The sequence below is a fragment of the Rattus norvegicus genome, chromosome 5 (assembly GCF_036323735.1).
Source record: "Rattus norvegicus strain BN/NHsdMcwi chromosome 5, GRCr8, whole genome shotgun sequence".
Taxonomy (NCBI): domain Eukaryota; kingdom Metazoa; phylum Chordata; class Mammalia; order Rodentia; family Muridae; genus Rattus; species Rattus norvegicus.
Genome location: NC_086023.1, coordinates 55,493,112 through 55,515,292, shown reverse-complemented (window position 1 = coordinate 55,515,292; position 22,181 = coordinate 55,493,112). Strand labels below are relative to the sequence as shown.

The following is a 22,181-nucleotide window of genomic DNA, read 5'->3' as shown; positions in this document are numbered from 1 at the left end:
TGTTAGATTAAAAATTATTTTTTGTCACTGACTTATATTATTGAGAGTATAGACCAATCTGTATTGATGTTTGGAACATGTCAAGATATGCTGGCCCAGGAATAAATTAACAATCTCCATACATTGCATGTCCATTACCTTCAAATGTCCATTCTTTGTCTTTTATCCAGCTCTTCAAATGATTTACGTTACTATTTTTAACTCCACTAATTTTCTCTTTTAAAATGGTAACATTTTTCTATTTTCTATCACTGTATGTAGCTTCTCCCAGTTTGATGTATTTGTTTCATAGTCCTGATAACTTACCAGCTAGGGGCAGAAATGATATAGAATCATATAAAAAAGGTTAAATTATAAAGCAAAAGAGCAAACCATTAAAGGGAGTACCATGTGTGATGTGGAGAGCTGAAATCTAAGATTCTGCCTAAGCCGACGCCTTCAGCAGCTCTTTGAGGAGAGCTTCCGGAGCATTGCAGTTTTGAAGAGCAAATGGGGCTCTGAGGAGAATATAAGTCAAAGGACGAAAACCAGCAGAAAAATCATACCAAATGGGAAAGCGGATATGATGAGCTGGTTGCTTTTGTTCCCAATAGAGCTCTTATTTATATCACTGTTGCAAATAAGAATTTCAGTAGGAAAGAAAGAATGTAGAGGACTGAGGGTAAAGCCCAAGGGTATAGCACTGGTCTGACTGTTAAAAAATCCCTAGTTCTACACCGGCATCTCATCTATTTATATATACATCCTCATGCATAATATATACACACACACACACACCTATTCATGTGTACATATATACATATATATGTAATATATAGATAAAATACATACAAATAATGCATATATATATGGAGAGATGATAGATTGATGGTAGATAGGTAGATCGATGATAGATAGATAGATAGATAGATAGATAGATAGATAGATAGATAGACATGTATCTCCAGTTATCACTATCTTCTCTGCTTTTTAAATGTTCTCTCCAGCTCACAGATTGCTCCACTCAGCCTCTACTGTTGTCAGCAAGGTGTTTTCATCTGAAGGAAAGCAGTGCTCTTCCTTGTCTATAGCTTTGCAATTATGGGTCTTACAGCTGTGGTTAGTACACTTGCTAAGAAATGATTAACTTTGATACCTGTCATATGGGTCTCAATCATTGTGAGATCACAGGCTTTTCTGCAAGTTGTGTTCACTGATGAAGGATGCTAGAACCCATTCATTCAGGAACAGCTACAGAGGGATTCAATCCAAGTATGCTGTTTGTAAGGCCTCCCCCATGACATAAGAGAATACTCAAGGTTTGCACTCTCTTCTGAGGGCTTATATGGCACTACCGTGTGCAGTCCTTAGGTGATTTGGTACTTAGCTCTCTTGGGCCCATGGTATTCCTGAACCTTTGGAATAGTTCTTGATATCAGGGGTTTGGGTATTAAAATATTAATGGGTATTGCTTTTAGTGAACACTATGAGAGGTTTGTGACTTTCTTTTTCTTCACGTGTTATTAGCTTCACCTATAAAAATAGATTATTCTGGCTTTTGCCCTGTCGGGATTGAGTTCTTAAGGCTATTTAAATGGTGCTAATACCACAACAAAGGATCCACTTTGAACTCAAGAGCAGGACAGTAACAATAGAAAGGAAAGAAATAGTCATTGCAGGAATAAATGGGGTATGTGGTCAGTTTATATGACTGAAGGATAATAAGATACATATGAGATGCTGGTACAACTGGACACTTGCTTACACCATGTTTGATATTTGAATTTCCAAATAAGTACAAAGAAAGACCCTTGAGAAACTTTTAGAATTGTACAGGCACATTCTGGTGCTCCAAATGACAATATTCTTCTTGTTACTATGGGCATTCTGGACGTGATAAACTCAGTGGGGAAGTAGAGACAAGAGTAAAACAGCTCCCATGAGAGGTGAGGGCATGTCTTTGCCTTTGCTATGGCAGTAAACATCACTTTAGTTACATACAAGGAGCGAAGAATGGTGCTGGACAGTCAATCCTGGCATACCCATTGGTTGGTATACCCAGTGCACAGGAGACTGGATGTTTTGTCATGGAAGTTATCAAACTTCATCGAGGTTCCCAATCATATGGGTGTGGTGTCACACCATATGTTCAGAAGTTTTGAAATGGGATTTATTATTCTGCTTCTTGCGAAGTCCTAGATCATGATAGTAACCAAGAAATACACTGTGCTTGGAAGATATGGTAGAGGTTTGTTGACATCTTTTTTTCTCTTCAGGTACCTCAAAAAACAAAATATTTCAATTGGCTTAAACAATTTCACTTTCTCCTTCATTCTTCATTACAAGGCATAGAAGCCTTTCCTTATGATGCTTGCTATTCCCCTGATACCCACTATAATGTCTTTTAGAAGGGTGACAATGAGTAAATTTCTCATTAAAATTTTAAAATATTTTCTCCTCTAGATGCCTTTAATTTACTCTTCTGAAGTTATTTCATCATATTCTTTTTACATATACTTATTTGTTTATAAAAAATATAAAACTTTTCAATGGTAAATGTCCAACTTGTGACTTACTTGTTTAGAGAACTTTATTTTCTTCACTAGGTATCCATCCTCTGGACATCAAAGTAGAGACAGTAAAATTATTTGTCGCTCTATAAAAAGAGACAGTCTTTTGAAAATTTTGTAAATGGTTTTACATTAATTTCTTTTGCAGAAAAGGGGCACTTATAAAAATGCATACTCAAAATTAAGTGGAACAACATGAAACATTATTTTCTCCTATATGTTTAACACTAAATAACTGCAAACTCCCGCATTTTTGTTTCTATGCTTGTTTCATTATTTTGTACAGCTAAGAGCAAAGAGCAATGACCCTGGATTTAAAGGACTGCTTAGCTTGAAAAAACATCATGGTCTTATATTAACATGTTCCTTAAATTTAATGAAGAAATATTCAAAACTGAACATTTAAGACACTAACAGACACAGGAGCTTTCTTCTACTTAACACATGTGAACTTTAGCAAGTGAACTTGACTTTCTGAGTGCCAGGCTATTCACTGGTAAAGTCTGATTTATAGAACTATATCATGGCTGGGAAGTAGTCGTGCACACCTTTAATTCTGGCACCCAGGAGGCAGAGGCAGACGTATCTCTGTGAATCCAAGGCCTTACACAGTGAATTTCAGGCCAGGCAGGGCTATTGAAAGAGGAGAGAGAGAGAGAGAGAGAGAGAGAGAGAGAGAGAGAGAGAGAGAGAGAGAGAACATGAATTTGATAAGAACGAAGAAGTTTTGCCTCTAAATTGTAAGGATGGCCATTTGGTACCCTGTAAGATCTCACTGGATATTAGGCAGTAATCTTAGTAGTATTGTTGTTAATTATTACTTTCCCAAACAAGAACAAATTTGATTCAGGAAGAACTGGCTGGCACAGCCTTTGAAATCATTCGTGATCTGGCACTCACATACCAGCTGCTAATTTGCTTGTTTATTTCATTTGATTTTCCTTAGCTGCACATAAGGCAAGTGGGTGGTAGAGCTTAATTTATTTGTCCCCCTTTTTTTGAAAATGTGGGGTTTTGGCTCTCACACTATTTTGAGGCATGGCCTGGTGGTGGCACTGGGGATGTGCACACTTTGGGAAGGTGGGAGGACTGTGTACCTCTCCTGGTGGCTCCAGCGGCATTCTTTCCCCCAAGTGATCATCATAGGTGCTACATTGCTGGTGCTACCAGCCAAAGGCCTCTCCTCCTACAGATCTGGAAACACATGAAAAGAGCCATGACTCATGGACTACAACTTTCTCAGCTGCTTGATACAAGCACTGATAGGCTCAGCTCCCATGTTTGCATCACCCCGCAGGCTGCCTGAAGGGGAAAGGGCTCTCTAGCTTTCCAATGCACTGCTTCCAGAGGATCCCTGACACAACTGGGAGATACTGTGGACAGGGTGGGACACGGGTGCTGTCCCTTTGCTGAACTCCACGGAAGGATGAGCTGAGGTGGTAGGAGGTTCTCTTCAGATACTTAGAGGTACGGCGTTTGCAGTATTTTTAAATCTTTCTTTACAAACTGTAAAAGAATCCCTGCTTTCCTGCCTCGATCTCACACAAGCTGAACTTTGTGCATTTGTTTGTTAGCATTTGCCTCGTGCTGTCTTGTGCTGTGCTTCTGGCTGTGGCCTCCCTGCCTACTGTGGACTATGTGCTCTGTGAGGGCAAGTCTTTTAATTCACATCTTTGTATCTTCAGTTCTGAGTTCAATATCTAGCAGACAATGGTGCTTAAATAGTAGCTATTGGCTATAAGAAAGCACAGGTTGATAAGTGGATAGATGATTGGCTACACTTATGAAATGAGAAAAAAGATGATAACCCAGCACAATAGATTGTTGGAGATATACAAACACATTCTAATCAGCAGAAGGGTATTTGGTGGAGGGTATTAACTTCATAGTAATTTAGATATGTTTGGGTACAATTTAAAATTAAAGAAGAAATGCTTTAAAATTTAAAAAAAGCATCTCTGATTATGAACACTTTCTGAACATGCCTTAAATAAAATTTAAAACAAAATTAGTTTACCTAAAGATAAAATTATTGAATCTATAGGAAATTTACATAGCAGAAATGTTAATCTTCAATGAGAAAAAGTGACTGGTGTTTATCCAGGCACTTCCTGTAACAGTGTTTATTAAATGCCTAATTTGGCTGGGTACAATGAACTGACAGATGACTTAAAGTAGATATTTAGATGCTTAGAGTTAAATCAGGAAGCAGATGGATAAATAAGTAATTGTAACAGTTGAAAAATAGAGATCTGATCTTAGAACTGTGGAAGCAAACTCTGGGCATGTTTAGTTATACTCAGAAAAATGTAAAAAGGGAAAAATGTCCCATGGAATTTGGAGTATATCTACAGGTTTACCCTGACTGCAGGAAACCCACAAGACTGTGTTTTGCAGGGAGAGGGAGGAAGGGGAAGAGGGCATGATGAGTAGAGTGTGTTCTGGGAAATGTAGGACCTCAGTATTTTACAGCAATCACAGTGAATAGATGAAATCAGAAAGGCAGGGGGAAGGGGAACTATGGTCACAAAACTGATCCCTCCATGTAGAGGATGGGTACTTGAGAAAATATAATAATCAGTGCTGATTACTGTCCCACTGATTGCAGAAAAATGCTGACAGAGCACTCTAATGTCTCTGTAACCTTTATTGTTGTTCTTCTGGAATGAAGAAGTGTGGCTCAAGTTTGTAGTCCTAGCTTCACATATCTGTACTTATTTTAGCAAAGGCAATTAATGAAAATGCGCTTCATGGTTTAGTTTTATGGGTGTAGCTTATTGCACATCTACCATTTTATAAATCAGAAACATGCTTGGAAAAACATAGTCATGGTGTTAGTAAATACTCAAATGGAGTATATCATTATTAAGGTCATCAGAAGAACAGCATCTCCATGAGAAGCCTGTCACAATAAATGTAAGGACACATAAATATGTAAGGCAATCTATTATTTTATCCACAAGGAAGATAACAACTATTGTAGGACTGCTTTTTGATTATTTTGCATGAGATAGAGTATCTACTTGAAGTCCCTACTATAATGTTTTGTTTGGGGACAGTGTCTTACTCTATAGCTCTCACTGATCTCAAAGTCTTGACCATATTCTGGTCTCAGCTTCCTAAATGCTAAGATATTATGTGTAAGCTTAAAACATTCATCTTATAATCCACTTTGAATTTTATTTTATTTCTTGTTAGCCATATAAATAATTAATTAGATTCCAGTTTCTGAAAGATTGATATATCAAAAATATTTAGTATATTAGAGAAATGTTTGTAAGAAGACAAAAACTCTTCTTGAAAGGCTTCCTGATTTTATTTATGATATTTATTTGACTTGATTTGAGTGTCTGTTTACAAAGAACTATGTTTGTGTAAGTACACAAATAACTCTGACATTGAAACACATGTAGACACTTATGCTACAAGGCATTAGTATAGGTAGTTTTATTTAGCAACATCAACTTCTTTAATCTTCACCTATAAGCTAGGTAACTTCTAAAATCTCCATTTTATAGATGAGAAGCCCAAGACTGATGAACCTTACCAAAGATTTTGTTCACACCAGGAAATACTGAAGTTAACAATCAGACCTATAGGGTCCATGCCCTCAGATCTTAAACAGTATGCTACATTACAAGTCCTGTAAAAGGACTGTGACCTCCAGGATCCCATAGTGAAAGAAAGAGTCACAGAGCCATGTGAGCACAAGTCAGGCACTCAGAGAAGGAAGAGAATCTTATTAATGGAAGGGTAAGTAGTGAAATGTAGCTGAGCCTAAATGGCAGTAAGATTTTTTTCAGTTGAAGTTTAAGCTGACTTCATAGCCTAGAAATTGGGATAAACACAACCCATGGGATAGAAGACGCAAAGTGGATTGGAGGACAGTATTTGTGAGTAGGGAAAGGTCAGTGGAACAGCTCAGAGGACAGCTGAGCCTAGAGAGTTTCAGCTATATTCTGGATATGAAGGTTTTCATAAGAATAGCAGTTCTGAAAACGTGGGTGCTAAACCTTTTGAAGGATAATACAATCATTTCACAGGGGTTGCCCAAAACCATAAAAAACTACAGGTCTTTACATTACAGTTCACAACAGTAGCAAAATTACAGTTCTGGAGTAGTAACAAAATGATTTTATGGTTGGCGGTTACCACAACATGAGGAAGTGTATTAAAGGTCGTAGAATTAGAAAGGTTGAGAACCACTGGATTACAAGACATATTTTGCCTGATTTTGTCTAATTTTGCTTCTGTAAGCAAAGGAGAAAGATGAGGGAAGATAAATTAAGTAGCTGCGTTCAAGATTGATTAAATGAACAACAGAGAGATTTGAAAGGTCAACGAGGGGAAAAGATTGATGTTCCAATGGATTTAAGTATTTCCATAGGAACAACTTCAACTGAAATTTAAAAGAAGTAAACTTTCAAAGTACCTAATCTTAAACGAAAAAACAAAACTTTGCTGGGACTGCATTCCTGTAGCACAAAACACACAGGAATAGCTTTTTCCATCTGATACAAAAAGGGCTTTTTAGATCTTGTGAAAATCTGAAAGAAAAGCCTTTGTTACTTCCTTCCTGTACTCTGAAGCCATGAATGACACAATCTTTAACTATTCCTCCATTGTTTGATGACAGGTTTGCACAAGATAGATGAACAGAAGGTCACAGCTAGTACATTATTCCCAGATGCCGATTGCTGCCCTGGGGTTTGGAACGATGATGTACATGCTACTGCATGATGAGCATTAGTGATGGTCAGAGCTTACTCAGACACAAGATGCCAGTGATATCTGAGTGGAGATCATCTGGCATGAGCAAACTTTCTTCCCTAAGCCTCTGCAATGTCTAAAGAGGCAAAAAGCAGGGATGTAAATCTAACTTGGGTTTCATCTTTCTGCCTGAACTTCCAGAGAAGCACATGTGTAGATTTCAAGATGAGCATTCAGATCAGGAAAAAAAGCTACACGAGACTTTCCCACTTATGAACGCAAGGAGAAAAACACCATGACAGAAAAAAGAAAAGGGAAGCAGCAGCTCATTTCCTTGAGTTGGACTTAAAATTGTATGTCAATGGACATTTTTCAGGCAGCGGAGTTTGGGGTGAACTTTGGCGAGGCGAGTCCTAGTTAGCAATGGCTATAAACAGCAGCACTCGAGCGGCTTCTGCCCAGGGAAGCAGGTCACAATTGGTACAGCAGAGCAAATGGCAGGTGTGATCATTTTTGATGAGTATGCCATCTTCTTTTTAGTAAAATTCTGTTTTGGTGTTTTACCTTACGTCACAGGGGACAGTGCCCCAAAGTAAATAGTCTTCCTCTTGTTATTTTATGACATGGGATCTTCAGGGTTATTATTCCTTCAAGAGGAATCCTTAACAGCTTAGCACTTAGAAAGCACCTGAAAAGATTTCCTAAATGCTTAGCATATTTTTAAAAAGATGGCTGAGTTTTAGTGTTTCTTAAACTATGTTCACCTTAATAACATTCATCTAAAACTAGTCATTCAAATCTGGAAAAGAAATATTCTGGTGGCGGAAGAACAGTGTGTTTTTCTTTTTTTTTAATTTCTATCTTTTTTCTCTATCTTTATTTTTTTTTTATTTTTTTATTTTTTTTATTTTTTTTTTTATTAACTTGAGTATTTCTTATATACATTTCGAGTGTTATTCCCTTTCCCGGTTTCCGGGCAAACATCCCCCTCCCCCCTCCCCTTCCTTATGGGTGTTCCCCTCCCAACCCTCCCCCCATTGCCGCCCTCCCCCCATAGACTAGTTCACTGGGGGTTCAGTCTTAGCAGGACCCAGGGCTTCCCCTTCCACTGGTGCTCTTACTAGGATATTCATTGCTACCTATGGGGTCAGAGTCCAGGGTCAGTCCATGTATAGTCTTTAGGTAGTGGCTTAGTCCCTGGAAGCTCTGGTTGCTTGGCATTGTTGTACTTTTGGGGTCTCGAGCCCCTTCAAGCTCTTCCAGTTCTTTCTCTGATTCCTTCAATAGGGGACCTATTCTCAGTTCAGTGGTTTGCTGCTGGCATTCGCCTCTGTATTTGCTGTATTCTGGCTGTGTCTCTCAGGAGAGATCTACATCCGGCTCCTGTCGGTCTGCACTTCTTTGCTTCATCCATCTTGTCTAATTGGGTGGCTGTATATGTATGGGCCACATGTGGGGCAGGCTCTGAATGGGTGTTCCTTCAGTCTCTGTTTTAATCTTTGCCTCTCCCTTCCCTGCCAAGGGTATTCTTTTTCCTCATTTAAAGAAGGAGTGAAGCATTCACATTTTGATCATCCGTCTTGAGTTTCGTTTGTTCTAGGGATCTAGGGTAATTCAAGCATTTGGGCTAATAGCCACTTATCAATGAGTGCATACCATGTATGTCTTTCTGTGATTGGGTTAGCTCACTCAGGATGATATTTTCCAGTTCCAACCATTTGCCTACGAATTTCATAAACTCGTTGTTTTTGATAGCTGAGTAATATTCCATTGTGTAGATGTACCACATTTTCTGTATCCATTCCTCTGTTGAAGGGCATCTGGGTTCTTTCCATTTTCTGGCTATTATAAATAAGGCTGCGATGAACATAGTGGAGCACGTGTCTCTTTTATATGTTGAGGCATCTTTTGGGTATATGCCCAAGAGAGGTATAGCTGGATCCTCAGGCAGTTCAATGTCCAATTTTCTGAGGAACCTCCAGACTGATTTCCAGAATGGTTTTACCAGTCTGCAATCCCACCAACAATGGAGGAGTGTTCCTCTTTCTCCACATCCTCGCCAGCATCTGCTGTCACCTGAGTTTTTGATCTTAGCCAATCGCACTGGTGTGAGGTGAAATCTCAGGGTTGTTTTGATTTGCATTCCTTATGACTAAAGATGTTGAACATTTCTTTAGGTGTTTCTCAGCCATTTGGCATTCCTCAGCTGTGAATTCTTTGTTTAGCTCTGAACCCCATTTTTTAATAGGGTTATTTGTTTCCCTGCGGTCTAACTTCTTGAGTTCTTTGTATATTTTGGATATAAGGCCTCTATCTGTTGTAGGATTGGTAAAGATCTTTTCCCAATCTGTTGGTTGCCGTTTTGTCCTAACCACAGTGTCCTTTGCCTTACAGAAGCTTTGCAGTTTTATGAGATCCCATTTGTTGATTCTTGATCTTAGAGCATAAGCCATTGGTGTTTTGTTCAGGAAATTTTTTCCAGTGCCCATGTGTTCCAGATGCTTCCCTAGTTTTTCTTCTATTAGTTTGATTGTGTCTGGTTTGATGTGGAGGTCCTTGATCCACTTGGACTTAAGCTTTGTACAGGGTGATAATGATGGATCGATCTGCATTCTTCTACATGTTGACCTCCAGTTGAACCAGCACCATTTGCTGAAAATGCTATCTTTTTTCCATTGGATGGTTTTGGCTCCTTTGTCAAAAATCAAGTGACCATAGGTGTGTGGGTTCATTTCTGGGTCTTCAATTCTATTCCATTGGTCTATCTGTCTGTCTCTGTACCAATACCATGCAGTTTTTATCACTATTGCTCTGTAATACTGCTTGAGTTCAGGGATAGTGATTCCCCCTGAAGTCCTTTTATTGTTGAGGATAGCTTTAGCTATCCTGGGTTTTTTGTTATTCCAGATGAATTTGCAAATTGTTCTGTCTAACTCTTTGAAGAATTGGATTGGTATTTTGATGGGGATTGCATTGAATCTGTAGATTGCTTTTGGTAAAATGGCCATTTTTACCATATTAATCCTGCCAATCCATGAGCATGGGAGATCTTTCCATCTTCTGAGGTCTTCTTCAATTTCTTTCCTCAGTGTCTTGAAGTTCTTATTGTACAGATCTTTTACTTGCTTGGTTAAAGTCACACCGAGGTACTTTATATTATTTGGGTCTATTATGAAGGGTGTCGTTTCCCTAATTTCTTTCTCGGCTTGTTTCTCTTTTGTATAGAGGAAGGCAACTGATTTATTTGAGTTAATTTTATACCCAGCCACTTTGCTGAAGTTGTTTATCAGCTTTAGTAGTTCTCTGGTGGAACTTTTGGGATCACTTAAATATACTATCATGTCATCTGCAAATAGTGATATTTTGACCTCTTCTTTTCCGATCTGTATCCCTTTGATCTCCTTTTGTTGTCTGATTGCTCTGGCTAGAACTTCAAGAACTATATTGAATAAGTAGGGAGAGAGTGGGCAGCCTTGTCTAGTCCCTGATTTTAGTGGGATTGCTTCAAGTTTCTCTCCATTTAGTTTAATGTTAGCAACTGGTTTGCTGTATATGGCTTTTACTATGTTTAGGTATGGGCCTTGAATTCCTATTCTTTCCAGGACTTTTATCATGAAGGGGTGTTGAATTTTGTCAAATGCTTTCTCAGCATCTAATGAAATGATCATGTGGTTCTGTTCTTTCAGTTTGTTTATATAATGGATCACGTTGATGGTTTTCCGTATATTAAACCATCCCTGCATGCCTGGGATGAAGCCTACTTGATCATGGTGGATGATTGTTTTGATGTGCTCTTGAATTCGGTTTGCCAGAATTTTATTGAGTATTTTTGCGTCGATATTCATAAGGGAAATTGGTCTGAAGTTCTCTTTCTTTGTTGTGTCTTTGTGTGGTTTAGGTATAAGAGTAATTGTGGCTTCATAGAAGGAATTCGGTAGGGCTCCATCTGTTTCAATTTTGTGGAATAGTTTGGATAATATTGGTATGAGGTCTTCTATGAAGGTTTGATAGAATTCTGCACTAAACCCGTCTGGACCTGGGCTCTTTTTGGTTGGGAGACCTTTAATGACTGCTTCTATTTCCTTAGGAGTTATGGGGTTGTTTAACTGGTTTATCTGTTCCTGATTTAACTTCGATACCTGGTACCTGTCTAGGAAATTGTCCATTTCCTGAAGATTTTCAAATTTTGTTGAATATAGGTTTTTATAGTAAGATCTGATGATTTTTTGAATTTCCTCCGAATCTGTAGTTATGTCTCCCTTTTCATTTCTGATTTTGTTAATTTGGACACACTCTCTGTGTCCTCTCGTTAGTCTGGCTAAGGGTTTATCTATCTTGTTGATTTTCTCAAAGAACCAACTTTTGGTTCTGTTGATTCTTTCTATGGTCCTTTTTGTTTCTACTTGGTTGATTTCAGCTCTGAGTTTGATTATTTCCTGCCTTCTACTCCTCCTGGGTGTATTTGCTTCTTTTTGTTCTAGAGCTTTTAGGTGTGCTGTCAAGCTGCTGACATATGCTCTTTCCTGTTTCTTTCTGCAGGCACTCAGCGCTATGAGTTTTCCTCTTAGCACAGCTTTCATTGTGTCCCATAAGTTTGAGTATGTTGTATCTTCATTTTCATTAAATTCTAAAAAGTTTTTAATTTCTTTCTTTATTTCTTCCTTGACCAGGTTATCATTGAGTAGAGCATTGTTCAATTTCCACGTATATGTGGGCATTCTTCCCTTATTGTTATTGAAGACCAGTTTTAGGCCGTGGTGGTCCGATAGCACGCATGGGATTATTTCTATCTTTCTGTACCTGTTGAGGCCCGTTTTTTGACCAATTATATGGTCAATTTTGGAGAAAGTACCATGAGGGGCTGAGAAGAAGGTATATCCTTTTGCTTTAGGATAGAATGTTCTATAAATATCCGTTAAGTCCGTTTGGCTCATGACTTCTCTTAGTCTGTCTACATCACTGTTTAATTTCTGTTTCCATGATCTGTCCATTGATGAGAGTGGGGTGTTGAAATCTCCCACTATTATTGTGTGAGGTGCAATGTGTGTTTTGAGCTTTAGTAAGGTTTCTTTTACATATGTAGGTGCCCTTGTATTTGGGGCATAGATATTTAGGATTGAGAATTCATCTTGGTTGATTTTTCCTTTGATGAATATGAAGTGTCCTTCCTTATCTTTTTTGATGACTTTTAGTTGGAAATTGATTTTATTTGATATTAGAATGGCTACTCCAGCTTGCTTCTTCTGACCATTTGCTTGGAAAGTTGTTTTCCAGCCTTTCACTCTGAGGTAGTGTCTGTCTTTGTCTCTGAGGTGTGTTTCCTGTAGGCAGCAGAATGCAGGGTCCTCGTTGCGTATCCAGTTTGTTAATCTATGTCTTTTTATTGGGGAGTTGAGGCCATTGATATTGAGAGATATTAAGGAATAGTGATTATTGCTTCCCGTTATATTCATATTTGATGTGAGGTTATGTTTGTGTGCTTTCATTCTCTTTGTTTTGTTGCCAAGACGATTAGTTTCTTGCTTCTTCTAGGGTATAGCTTGCCTCCTTATGTTGGGCTTTACCATTTATTATCCTTTGTAGTGCTGGATTTGTAGAAAGATATTGTGTAAATTTGGTTTTGTCATGGAATATCTTGGTTTCTCCATCAATGTTAATTGAGAGTTTTGCTGGATACAGTAATCTGGGCTGGCATTTGTGTTCTCTTAGGGTCTGTATAACATCAGTCCAGGATCTTCTGGCCTTCATAGTTTCTGGCGAGAAGTCTGGTGTGATTCTGATAGGTCTCCCTTTATATGTTACTTGACCTTTTTCCCTTACTGCTTTTAATATTCTTTCTTTATTTTGTGCGTTTGGTGTTTTGACAATTATGTGACGGGAGGTGTTTCTTTTCTGGTCCAATCTATTTGGAGTTCTGTAGGCTTCCTGTATGTCTATGGGTATCTCTTTTTTTAGGTTAGGGAAGTTTTCTTCTATGATTTTGTTGAAGATATTTACTGGTCCTTTGAGCTGGGAGTCTTCACTCTCTTCTATACCTATTATCCTTAGGTTTGATCTTCTCATTGAGTCCTGGATTTCCTGTATGTTTTGGACCAGTAGCTTTTTCCGCTTTACATTATCTTTGACAGTTGAGTCAATGATTTCTATGGAATCTTCTGCTCCTGAGATTCTCTCTTCCATCTCTTGTATTCTGTTTGTGAAGCTTGTATCTACAGCTCCTTGTCTCTTCTTTTGGTTTTCTATATCCAGGGTTGTTTCCATGTGTTCTTTCTTGATTGCTTCTATTTCCATTTTAATTCCTTCAACTGTTTGATTGTGTTTTCCTGGAATTCTTTCAGGGATTTTTGCGATTCCTCTCTGTAGGCTTTTACTTGTTTATTAATGTTTTCCTGTGCTTCCCTAAGTGTGTTCAGGTCTTTCCTGAAGTCCTCCAGCATCATGATCAAATATGATTTTGAAACTAGATCTTGCTTTTCTGGTGTGTTTGGATATTCCATGTTTGTTTTGGTGGGAGAATTGGGCTCCGATGATGGCATGTAGTCTTGGTTTCTGTTGCTTGGGTTCCTGCGCTTGCCTCTCGCCATCAGATTATCTCTAGTGTTACTTTGTTCTGCTATTTCTGACAGTGGCTAGACTGTCCTATAAGCCTGTGTGTCAGGAGTGCTGTAGACCTGTTTTCCTCTCTTTCAGTCAGTTATGGGGACAGAGTGTTCTGCTTTCGGGAGTGTAGTTTTTCCTCTCTACAGGTCTTCAGCTGTTCCTGTGGGCCTGTGTCTTGAGTTCACCAGGCAGCTTTCTTGCAGCAGAAAATTTGGTCTTACCTGTGGTCCCGAGGCTCAGGTTTGCTCGTGGGGTGCTGTCCAGGGGCTCTCTGCAGCAGCAGCAACCAGGAAGACCTGTGCCGCCCCTTCCGGGAGCTTCAGTGCACCAGGGTTCCAGATGGTCTTTGGCTTTTTCCTCTGGCGTCCGAGATGTGTGTGCAGGGAGCTGTCTCTTCTGGTTTCCCAGGCCTGTCTGCCTCTCTGAAGGTTTAGCTCTCCCTCCCACGGGATTTGGGTGCAGAGAACTGTTTATCCGTTCTGTTTCCTTCAGGGTCCAGCAGTGTCTCTGGCAGGGGTCCTGCCGCTCCTGGGCCCTCCCCCACGGGAGCCCAGAGGCCTTATACAGTTTCCTCTTGGGCCAGGGATGTGGGCAGGGGTGAGCAGTGTTGGTGGTCTCTTCCGCTCTGCAGCCTCAGGAGTGCCCACCTGACCAGGCGGTTGGGTCTCTCTCTCACTGGGTCTGGGAGCAGAGAGCTGCTGCGGGCCGGGATCCGCGGGTGTGGGACTTCCGGTAAACACAGAACGTGCCCGGTTCTAGAGAAATTCTGCTTCCGTGTGTCCCAAGCTCACCAGGCAGCTTTCTTGCAGCAGAAAATTTGGTCTTACCTGTGGTCCCGAGGCTCAAGTTCGCTCGTGGGGTGCTGCCCAGGGGCTCTCTGCAGCGGCAGCAACCAGGAAGACCTGTGCCGCCCCTTCCGGGAGCTTCAGTGCACCAGGGTTCCAGATGGTCTTTGGCTTTTTCCTCTGGCGTCCGAGATGTGTGTGCAGGGAGCTGTCTCTTCTGGTTTCCCAGGCCTGTCTGCCTCTCTGAAGGTTTAGCTCTCCCTCCCACGGGATTTGGGTGCAGAGAACTGTTTATCCGGTCTGTTTCCTTCAGGGTCCGGCGGTGTCTCTGGCAGGGGTCCTGCCGCTCCTGGGCCCTCCCCCACGGGAGCCCAGAGGCCTTATACAGTTTCCTCTTGGGCCAGGGATGTGGGCAGGGGTGAGCAGTGTTGGTGGTCTCTTCTGCTCTGCAGCCTCAGGAGTGCCCACCTGACCAGGCGGTTGGGTCTCTCTCTCACTGGGTCTGGGAGCAGAGAGCTGCTGCGGGCCGGGATCCGCGGGTGTTTCTCCATCTTTATTAACTTGGGTATTTCTTATTTACATTTCTTTTTCTTTTTTTTTTAATTTAGAGAATACTTTATTAGTTTTTGTAATCAAACCCACGTAGATAAGACCTTACATATTTAATACAGTGTGTTACCCCTGTACAAATGGAAAAAACTTAAGTTCAACATTTCTAGACCAATATGGCTGTTAATTTCTGTACAGTGCCAACTCAACACAGTAAACGGGGATACTTTTTTCCAAAGTTGACAGCACAGCTAAAGTTTCAAAAAATTCAAATTATATAACTGTATATATATATTTATATTTATATAAAAAGACCAATAATAGCAGTGTGTTATGCATCAACAGCAGCAACAGCTTTTCCAGGTTCTGCAGTCATCTGAACAAAACTGTAGAGACATCCAGCACACTCCATTAAAAAAAAAAAGTAAAAACACATAACCCGAGAAAACAGCACAGTTCTGTTACTCTTGTGGTACCTGGCACCATTTTTTTTAAAATTAGCTTCTCAATCATCATCTGGAAAGAAAACATTCTGAGCAACATCATTAAAAACAGCTCTGATAAAGCACGGTCACTACTACGTATCATACAGCAGGTACAAGCTATTTTACATCCACAGAGGTATGATACAGTACTGTCCTACATCTATAATACTAGAGGATACAATTTAAAAGGCATTATTTGAGACTTGATTCTACTTTTCCAGCAGAGGGCCCAAAGGATGGTGTGACACAGCTTTGTAAAGAAACATACTCTAGACAGGATTTCCTTTCACTAGTGGCACAGTTCTAAGGATTCATTCTCTCCATGAATGTCAGCTAAAACCGTTATTAAAAAAATGAAATATCCCTAGAACAAAACCGTATAACCACCGGATTCACATGAAGATGACCTAGTGGAGACAAGCTGGACCTCACCTTACCAACAAGCTATCAAATCTGTTATGTTTAAACAGTGAGACCTCCAAGGAAGGAGATGCCAAGTAGTGCTTCAAAGCTTCGGACCACAATCAAACACAGCATCCTTTTCAACAGAAGCAGAAGCTCATCTGAATATGCTCAAGGATGCTGACATCAACATTTAATCATCTCCTCACTCATCCAGGAAGAAGGGGAGATCAGTTACTACTGTACTTTATTGTGTTCAACCAAATCACCATGTTACAAAAATAGCAAGCTGCCATAATAAAAAATAAGGCTCCTCTATCCAGCACCAGATAGCATCATTTTACTTTCAAGCCTAGAAATTGCACACTTGTATATAAACCAACCGAAGATGAGGATTGAGAGTTCATCTTGGTGGATTTTTCCTTTGATGAATATGAAGTGTCCTTCCTTATCTTTTTTGATGACTTTTAATTGAAAATTGATTTTATTTGATATTAGAATGGCTACTCCAGCCTGCTTCTTCTGACCATTTGCTTGGAAAGTTGTTTTCCAGCCTTTCACTCTGAGGTAGTGTCTGTCTTTGTCTCTGAGGTGTGTTTCCTGTAGGCAGCAGAATGCAGGGTCCTCATTGCATATCCAGTTTGTTAATCTATGTCTTTTTATTGGGGAGTTGAGGCCATTGATGTTGAGAGATATTAAGGAATAGTGATTATTGCTTCCTGTTATATTTATATTTGGATGTGAGGTTATGTTTGTGTGCTTTTCTTCTCTTTGTTTTGTTGCCAAGATGATTAGTTTCTTGCTTCTTCTAGGGTATAGCTTGCCTCCTTATGTTGGGCTTTACCCTTTATGATCCTTTGTAGTGCTGGATTTGTAGAAAGATATTGTGTAAATTTGGTTTTGTCATGGAATATCTTGGTTTCTCCATCTATGTTAATTGAGAGTTTTGCAGGATACAGTAACCTGGGCTGGCATTTGTGTTCTCTTAGGGTCTGTATGACATCTGTCCAGGTCTTCTGGCCTTCATAGTTTCTGGCGAAAAGTCTGGTGTGAATCTGATAGGTCTGCCTTTATATGTTACTTGACCTTTTTCCCTTACTGCTTTTAATATTCTTTCTTTATTTTGTGCGTTTGGTGTTTTGACTATTATGTGACGGGAGGTGTTTCTTTTCTGGTCCAATCTATTTGGAGTTCTGTAGGCTTCTTGTATGCCTATGGGTATCTCTTTTTTTAGGTTAGGGAAGTTTTCTTCTATGATTTTGTTGAAGATATTTACTGGTCCTTTGAGCTGGGAGTCTTCACTCTCTTCTATACCTATTATCCTTAGGTTTGATCTTCTCATTGAGTCCTGGATTTCCTGTATGTTTTGGACCAGTAGCTTTTTCTGCTTTACATTATCTTTGACAGTTGAGTCAATGATTTCTATGGAATCTTCTGCTCCCGAGATTCTCTCTTCCATCGCTTGTATTCTGTTTGTGAAGCTTGTATCTACAGCTCCTTGTCTTTTCTTTTGATTTTCTATGTCCAGGGTTGTTTCCATGTGTTCTTTCTTGATTGCTTCTATTTCCATTTTTAATTCCTTCAACTGTTTGATTGTGTTTTCCTGGAATTCTTTCAGGGATTTTTTGCGATTCCTCTCTGTAGGCTTCTACTTGTTCTCTAAGGGAGTTTTTTATGTCTTTCTTGAAGTCCTCTAGCATCATGATCAAATATGATTTTGAAACTAGATATTGCTTTTCTGGTGTGTTTGGATATTCCGTGTTTGCTTTGGTGGGAGAATTGGGCTCCGATGATGCCATGTAGTCTTGGTTTCTGTTGCTTGGGTTCCTGTGCTTGCCTCTAGCCATCAGTTTATCTCTAGTGTTACTTTGTTCTGCTATTTCTGACCGTGGCTAGACTGTCCTATAAGCCTGTGTGTCAGGCGTGCTGTAGACCTGTTTTCCTGTTTTCTTTCAGCCAGTTATGGGGACAGAGTGTTCTGCTTTCGGGCGTGTAATTTTTCCTCTCTACAGGTCTTCAGCTGTTCCTGTGGGCCTGTGTCTTGAGTTCACCAGGCAGGTTTCCTGCAGGGGAAAAGTTGTTCCCACCTGTGGTTCCAAGGCTCAAGTTTGCTCGTGGGGTACTGCCTAAGTCCTCTCCGCGGCGGCAGCAACCGGGAAGATCTGCGCTGCTCTTTCCGGGAGCCTCCAAGCACCAGGGCTCCAGCTGACGCTTGGTGTTCTCTTCTGGCGTCTGGACGTGCACAGAGTGCAGCCTCCTCTGGTCTCCCAGGCGTGTCTGCCTCTCTGAAGGTTCAGCTCTCCCTCCCACGGGATTTGGGTGCAGAGAACTGTTTATCCGGTCTGTTTCCTTCAGGTTCCGGCGGTGTCTCAGGCGCAGGGGTCCTGCCGCTCCTGGGCCCTCCCCTGTGGTTCCAAGGCTCAAGTTTGCTCATGGGGTACTGCCTAAGTCCTCTCCGCTGTGGCAGCAACCGGGAAGATCTGTGCCGCTCTTTCCGGGAGCCTCTGGGCACCAGGGCTCCAGATGAAGCTTGGTGTTCTCCTCTGGCTTCTGGACGTGCACAGAGTGCAGCCTCCTCTGGTCTCCCAGGTGTGTCTGCCTCTCTGAAGTTTCAGCTCTCCCTCCCACGGGATTTGGGTGCAGAGAACTCTACATTTCTTTTTCTTTTCTTTCTTTTTTTTTTTTTTTTGTCTTTTTTTTCAGAGCTGGGGACCCAACCCAGGGCCTTGCCCACTGAGCTAAATCCCCAACCCCTCTTATTTACATTTCAAATGTTATTCCCTTTCCTGGTTTCCAGGCCAACATTCCCCTAATCCATCCCCCTACCCTTCTCTATGGGTGTTCCCATCCCCATCCTTCCCCCATTATCGCCCTTCCCCCAAAAATCACATTCACCGGGGGTTCAGTCTTGACAGGACCAAGGGCTTCCCTTTCCACTTGTGCCCTTACTAGGCTATTCATTGCTACCTATGCAGTTGGAGCCCAGGGTCAGTCTATGTATAGTCTTTGGGTAGTGACTTAGTCCCTGGAAGTTCTGGTTGTTGGCATTGTTGTTCATATGGGGTTTCAAGCCCCTTCAAGCTCTTCCAGTCCTTTCTGATTCCTTCAACGGGGGTTCCGTTTACAGTTCAGTGGTTTGCTGCTGGCATTCGCCTATGTATTTGCCATATTCTGGCTGTGTCTCACAGGAGAGATCTACATCTGGTTCCTGTCAGCCTGCACTTCTTTGCTTCATCCATCTTATCTAGTTTGGTGGCTGTATATGTATGGGCCTCATGTGGGGCAGGCGCTCAATTGGCATTCCTTCAGACTTTGTTCTAAACTTTGCCTCCCTATTCCCTGCCAAGGGTATTCTTGTTCCCCTTTTAAAGAAGGAATGAAGCATTCACATTTTGGTCATCCCTCTTGAGTTTCATGTGTTCTGTGCATCTCGGGTAATTCGAGCATTTGGGCTAATAGCCACTTATCAATGACTGCATACCATGTGTGTTTTTCTATGATTGGGTTACTTCACTCAGGATGATATTTTCCAGTTCCATCCATTTGCCTATGAATTTCATAAAGTCATTGTTTTTTATAGCTGAGTAATATTCCATTGTGTAGATGTACCACATTTTCTGTATCTATTCCTCTGTTGAAGGGCATCTGGGTTCTTTCCAGCTTCTGGCTATTATAAATAAAGCTGTTATGAACATAGTTGAGCATGTGTCTTTGTTATTTGTTGGAGCATCTTTTGGGTATATGCCCAAGAGAGGTATAGCTGGATCCTCAGGCAGTTCAATGTCCAATTTTCTGAGGAACCTACAGACTGATTTCCAGAATGATTGTACCAGTCTGCAATCCCACCAACAGTGGAGCAGTGTTCCTCTTTCTCCACATCCTCACCAGCATCTGCTGTTGCAGGAGTTTTTGATTTTAGCCATTCTGACTGGTGTGACGTAGAATCTCAGGGTTGTTTTGATTTGCATTCCTTATGACTAAAGATGTTGAACATTTCTTCAGGTGCTTCTCAGCCATTCGGCATTCCTCAGCTGTGAATTCTTTGTTTAGCTCTGAACCCAATTTTTTAATAGGGCTATTTGTCTCCCTGCAGTCTAACTTCTTGAGTTCTTTGTATATTTTGGATATACGCCCTCTATCAGTGGTAGAATTGGTAAAGATCTTCTCGTCCAACTCTAATGTGAACTTCTAATATTCTAGCTTTCCCCTCAGGCATTGAATGTGAATCTGGTGTTACTGGAGGGATGCCAATGGCTCTGAAGAAGTAATTCAGGGTTGTTGAAAGAGGTACTGCTCGAGTGCAGGCTTATGTTTATTCCCACTTGTGGCATCAGTTTACTCTGTTCTTTTAACACTCAAATCTAGTTTTATTTGAAAGATTTTCAGCTCTGATGAGGTTCAAACCCACAGTGCTATGCATGCTAGACAAATGTCCTATCAATGACCTCTAGGTACTTCCCAGTCTTGGGCATTTTCAAACTTTGAAAAAAAATCTTGGACAGACAGAACGATTGCCAAATTAGCACAAAGAAATCCTGTGATCCTGTGTCATCTTCATCCAGAATTAGTTATTGTTTAATATCTATGTTCTTTGCTTTATTTCTCTGTTTAGTTATACTTTTCCCACATGTATTTCAGAGTAAGTTCCATGTATCATGCCTCGCCATTATATAATTTTCCAAATGCATTTGTTAAAAGCAAGAATGTTTACTAACATAAATATTATCCATTCAGTAAATTTCATCAAACCATCATTACCTCTTCTATAATCCATAATGAATTTTATCAATTGTCTCACTCGTATTGTGCATAGAGTAAAAGCCAAATCTAGTATCGGATCATTATTTTTTACTGTATTATAACTGATTGATAGTAGATATGAAAAGACAACTTTTAGATACTTATAAAGGAACTGTGAGGATGCTAGATCTATTGAGTGTCTTTTAATCTTCATCAGTGATATCCTTGTGAAGCAGTATATCTGTCAATGTTCTCTGAGAAATCTATCACCATTGATTTTGTTTACATATGTATGTTTATACCGTTGTGTCCCACATACAAATGATCTCTAGTCAGGGGGGACTACATAAATGATGCTGATCTCATAGGAATATATTGCCTAGAGATGTCGTACGTTTCTTAGTTTGTGTCAGAACACTGTGGGATGTTTATACAATAATGAACTTGCTTGTCATACCACAGCCAGATGATGTACAGTCTTTCAGTAACTTCAGTGTCTAGGAAGGCTCCATACCCTCGCCAAAAAAAAGTCCTAAGGACTTAAAATACCTTTTAAATGACTTGCAGTACTTAGAGTACTTAGTGTAGTAGAGATGTAACTGTGTGTTAGGCTGCATCATTAAGATAACCAGGATGAGAAGGTCAGTGCAGACCCAATTTTTAAAGTGCCATCTAACCAACATCTTTATTGTTTATGATGTTATGTCATATAAGATATAGTCATACAGGAATACCATGTATTTTATGCATATTCCCTCATACAGCCCTCTCCTTTCTTCTCCCTCCCTTTCACTTCCATTGCTCTCCCCACCCTAATTTCACTTAAGCTTTAGGGATACATTCATGATTTTGTATATAAAAATCTAAGGCCTACAAATGAGAAAAATGTAAATATATGACTTTATTTATCTGACTTAATTATTTAATATGATTCTTTGGTCAAGGTCATTTTCTGTAAATGATATAAGAGAGAGAGAGAGATGGAGAGAGAGACAGAAATATTTTGTGGATCACACGATTATGAACATTGGTAAGACCATCTCCATAGGATAGGCTAGATCAATTGTCAGTAGTTGATACTGTAATATCACCTTGCATTTAGGGCAGCCAACATGATAGAATTATAGTATATATTTCTGTCACAGTGTATGGACAGAGTTTCTTTTTCTCCATGAAACCTCAAATTTAGATTGTTTCAATTGATTGCATTAGACTGAACCACATTATCAACAGTAATGTTTGTAAAATTCAACTCATTATCACATAGTTATTAACCTATACTAGTGTTTAATTAAATATTTGGCCAGCCAAATTAAAAAATAAAATATTACAGGTAAAGATTCATTCCCATATGAATGGGT

The 22,181-nt window shown here is 40.1% G+C and overlaps 1 protein-coding gene and 1 pseudogene across 11 annotated transcripts in view; both read left to right on the top strand.

The window, feature by feature from the left end:
* Lingo2 (leucine rich repeat and Ig domain containing 2) overlaps positions 1-22,181 on the top strand; it is a 1,322,423-nt gene that overhangs the window by 973,380 nt on the left and 326,862 nt on the right. The window lies entirely within an intron of this gene.
* Positions 13,308-22,181, top strand: part of LOC134486927 (malate dehydrogenase, mitochondrial-like) — a 41,155-nt pseudogene continuing 32,281 nt past the window's right edge.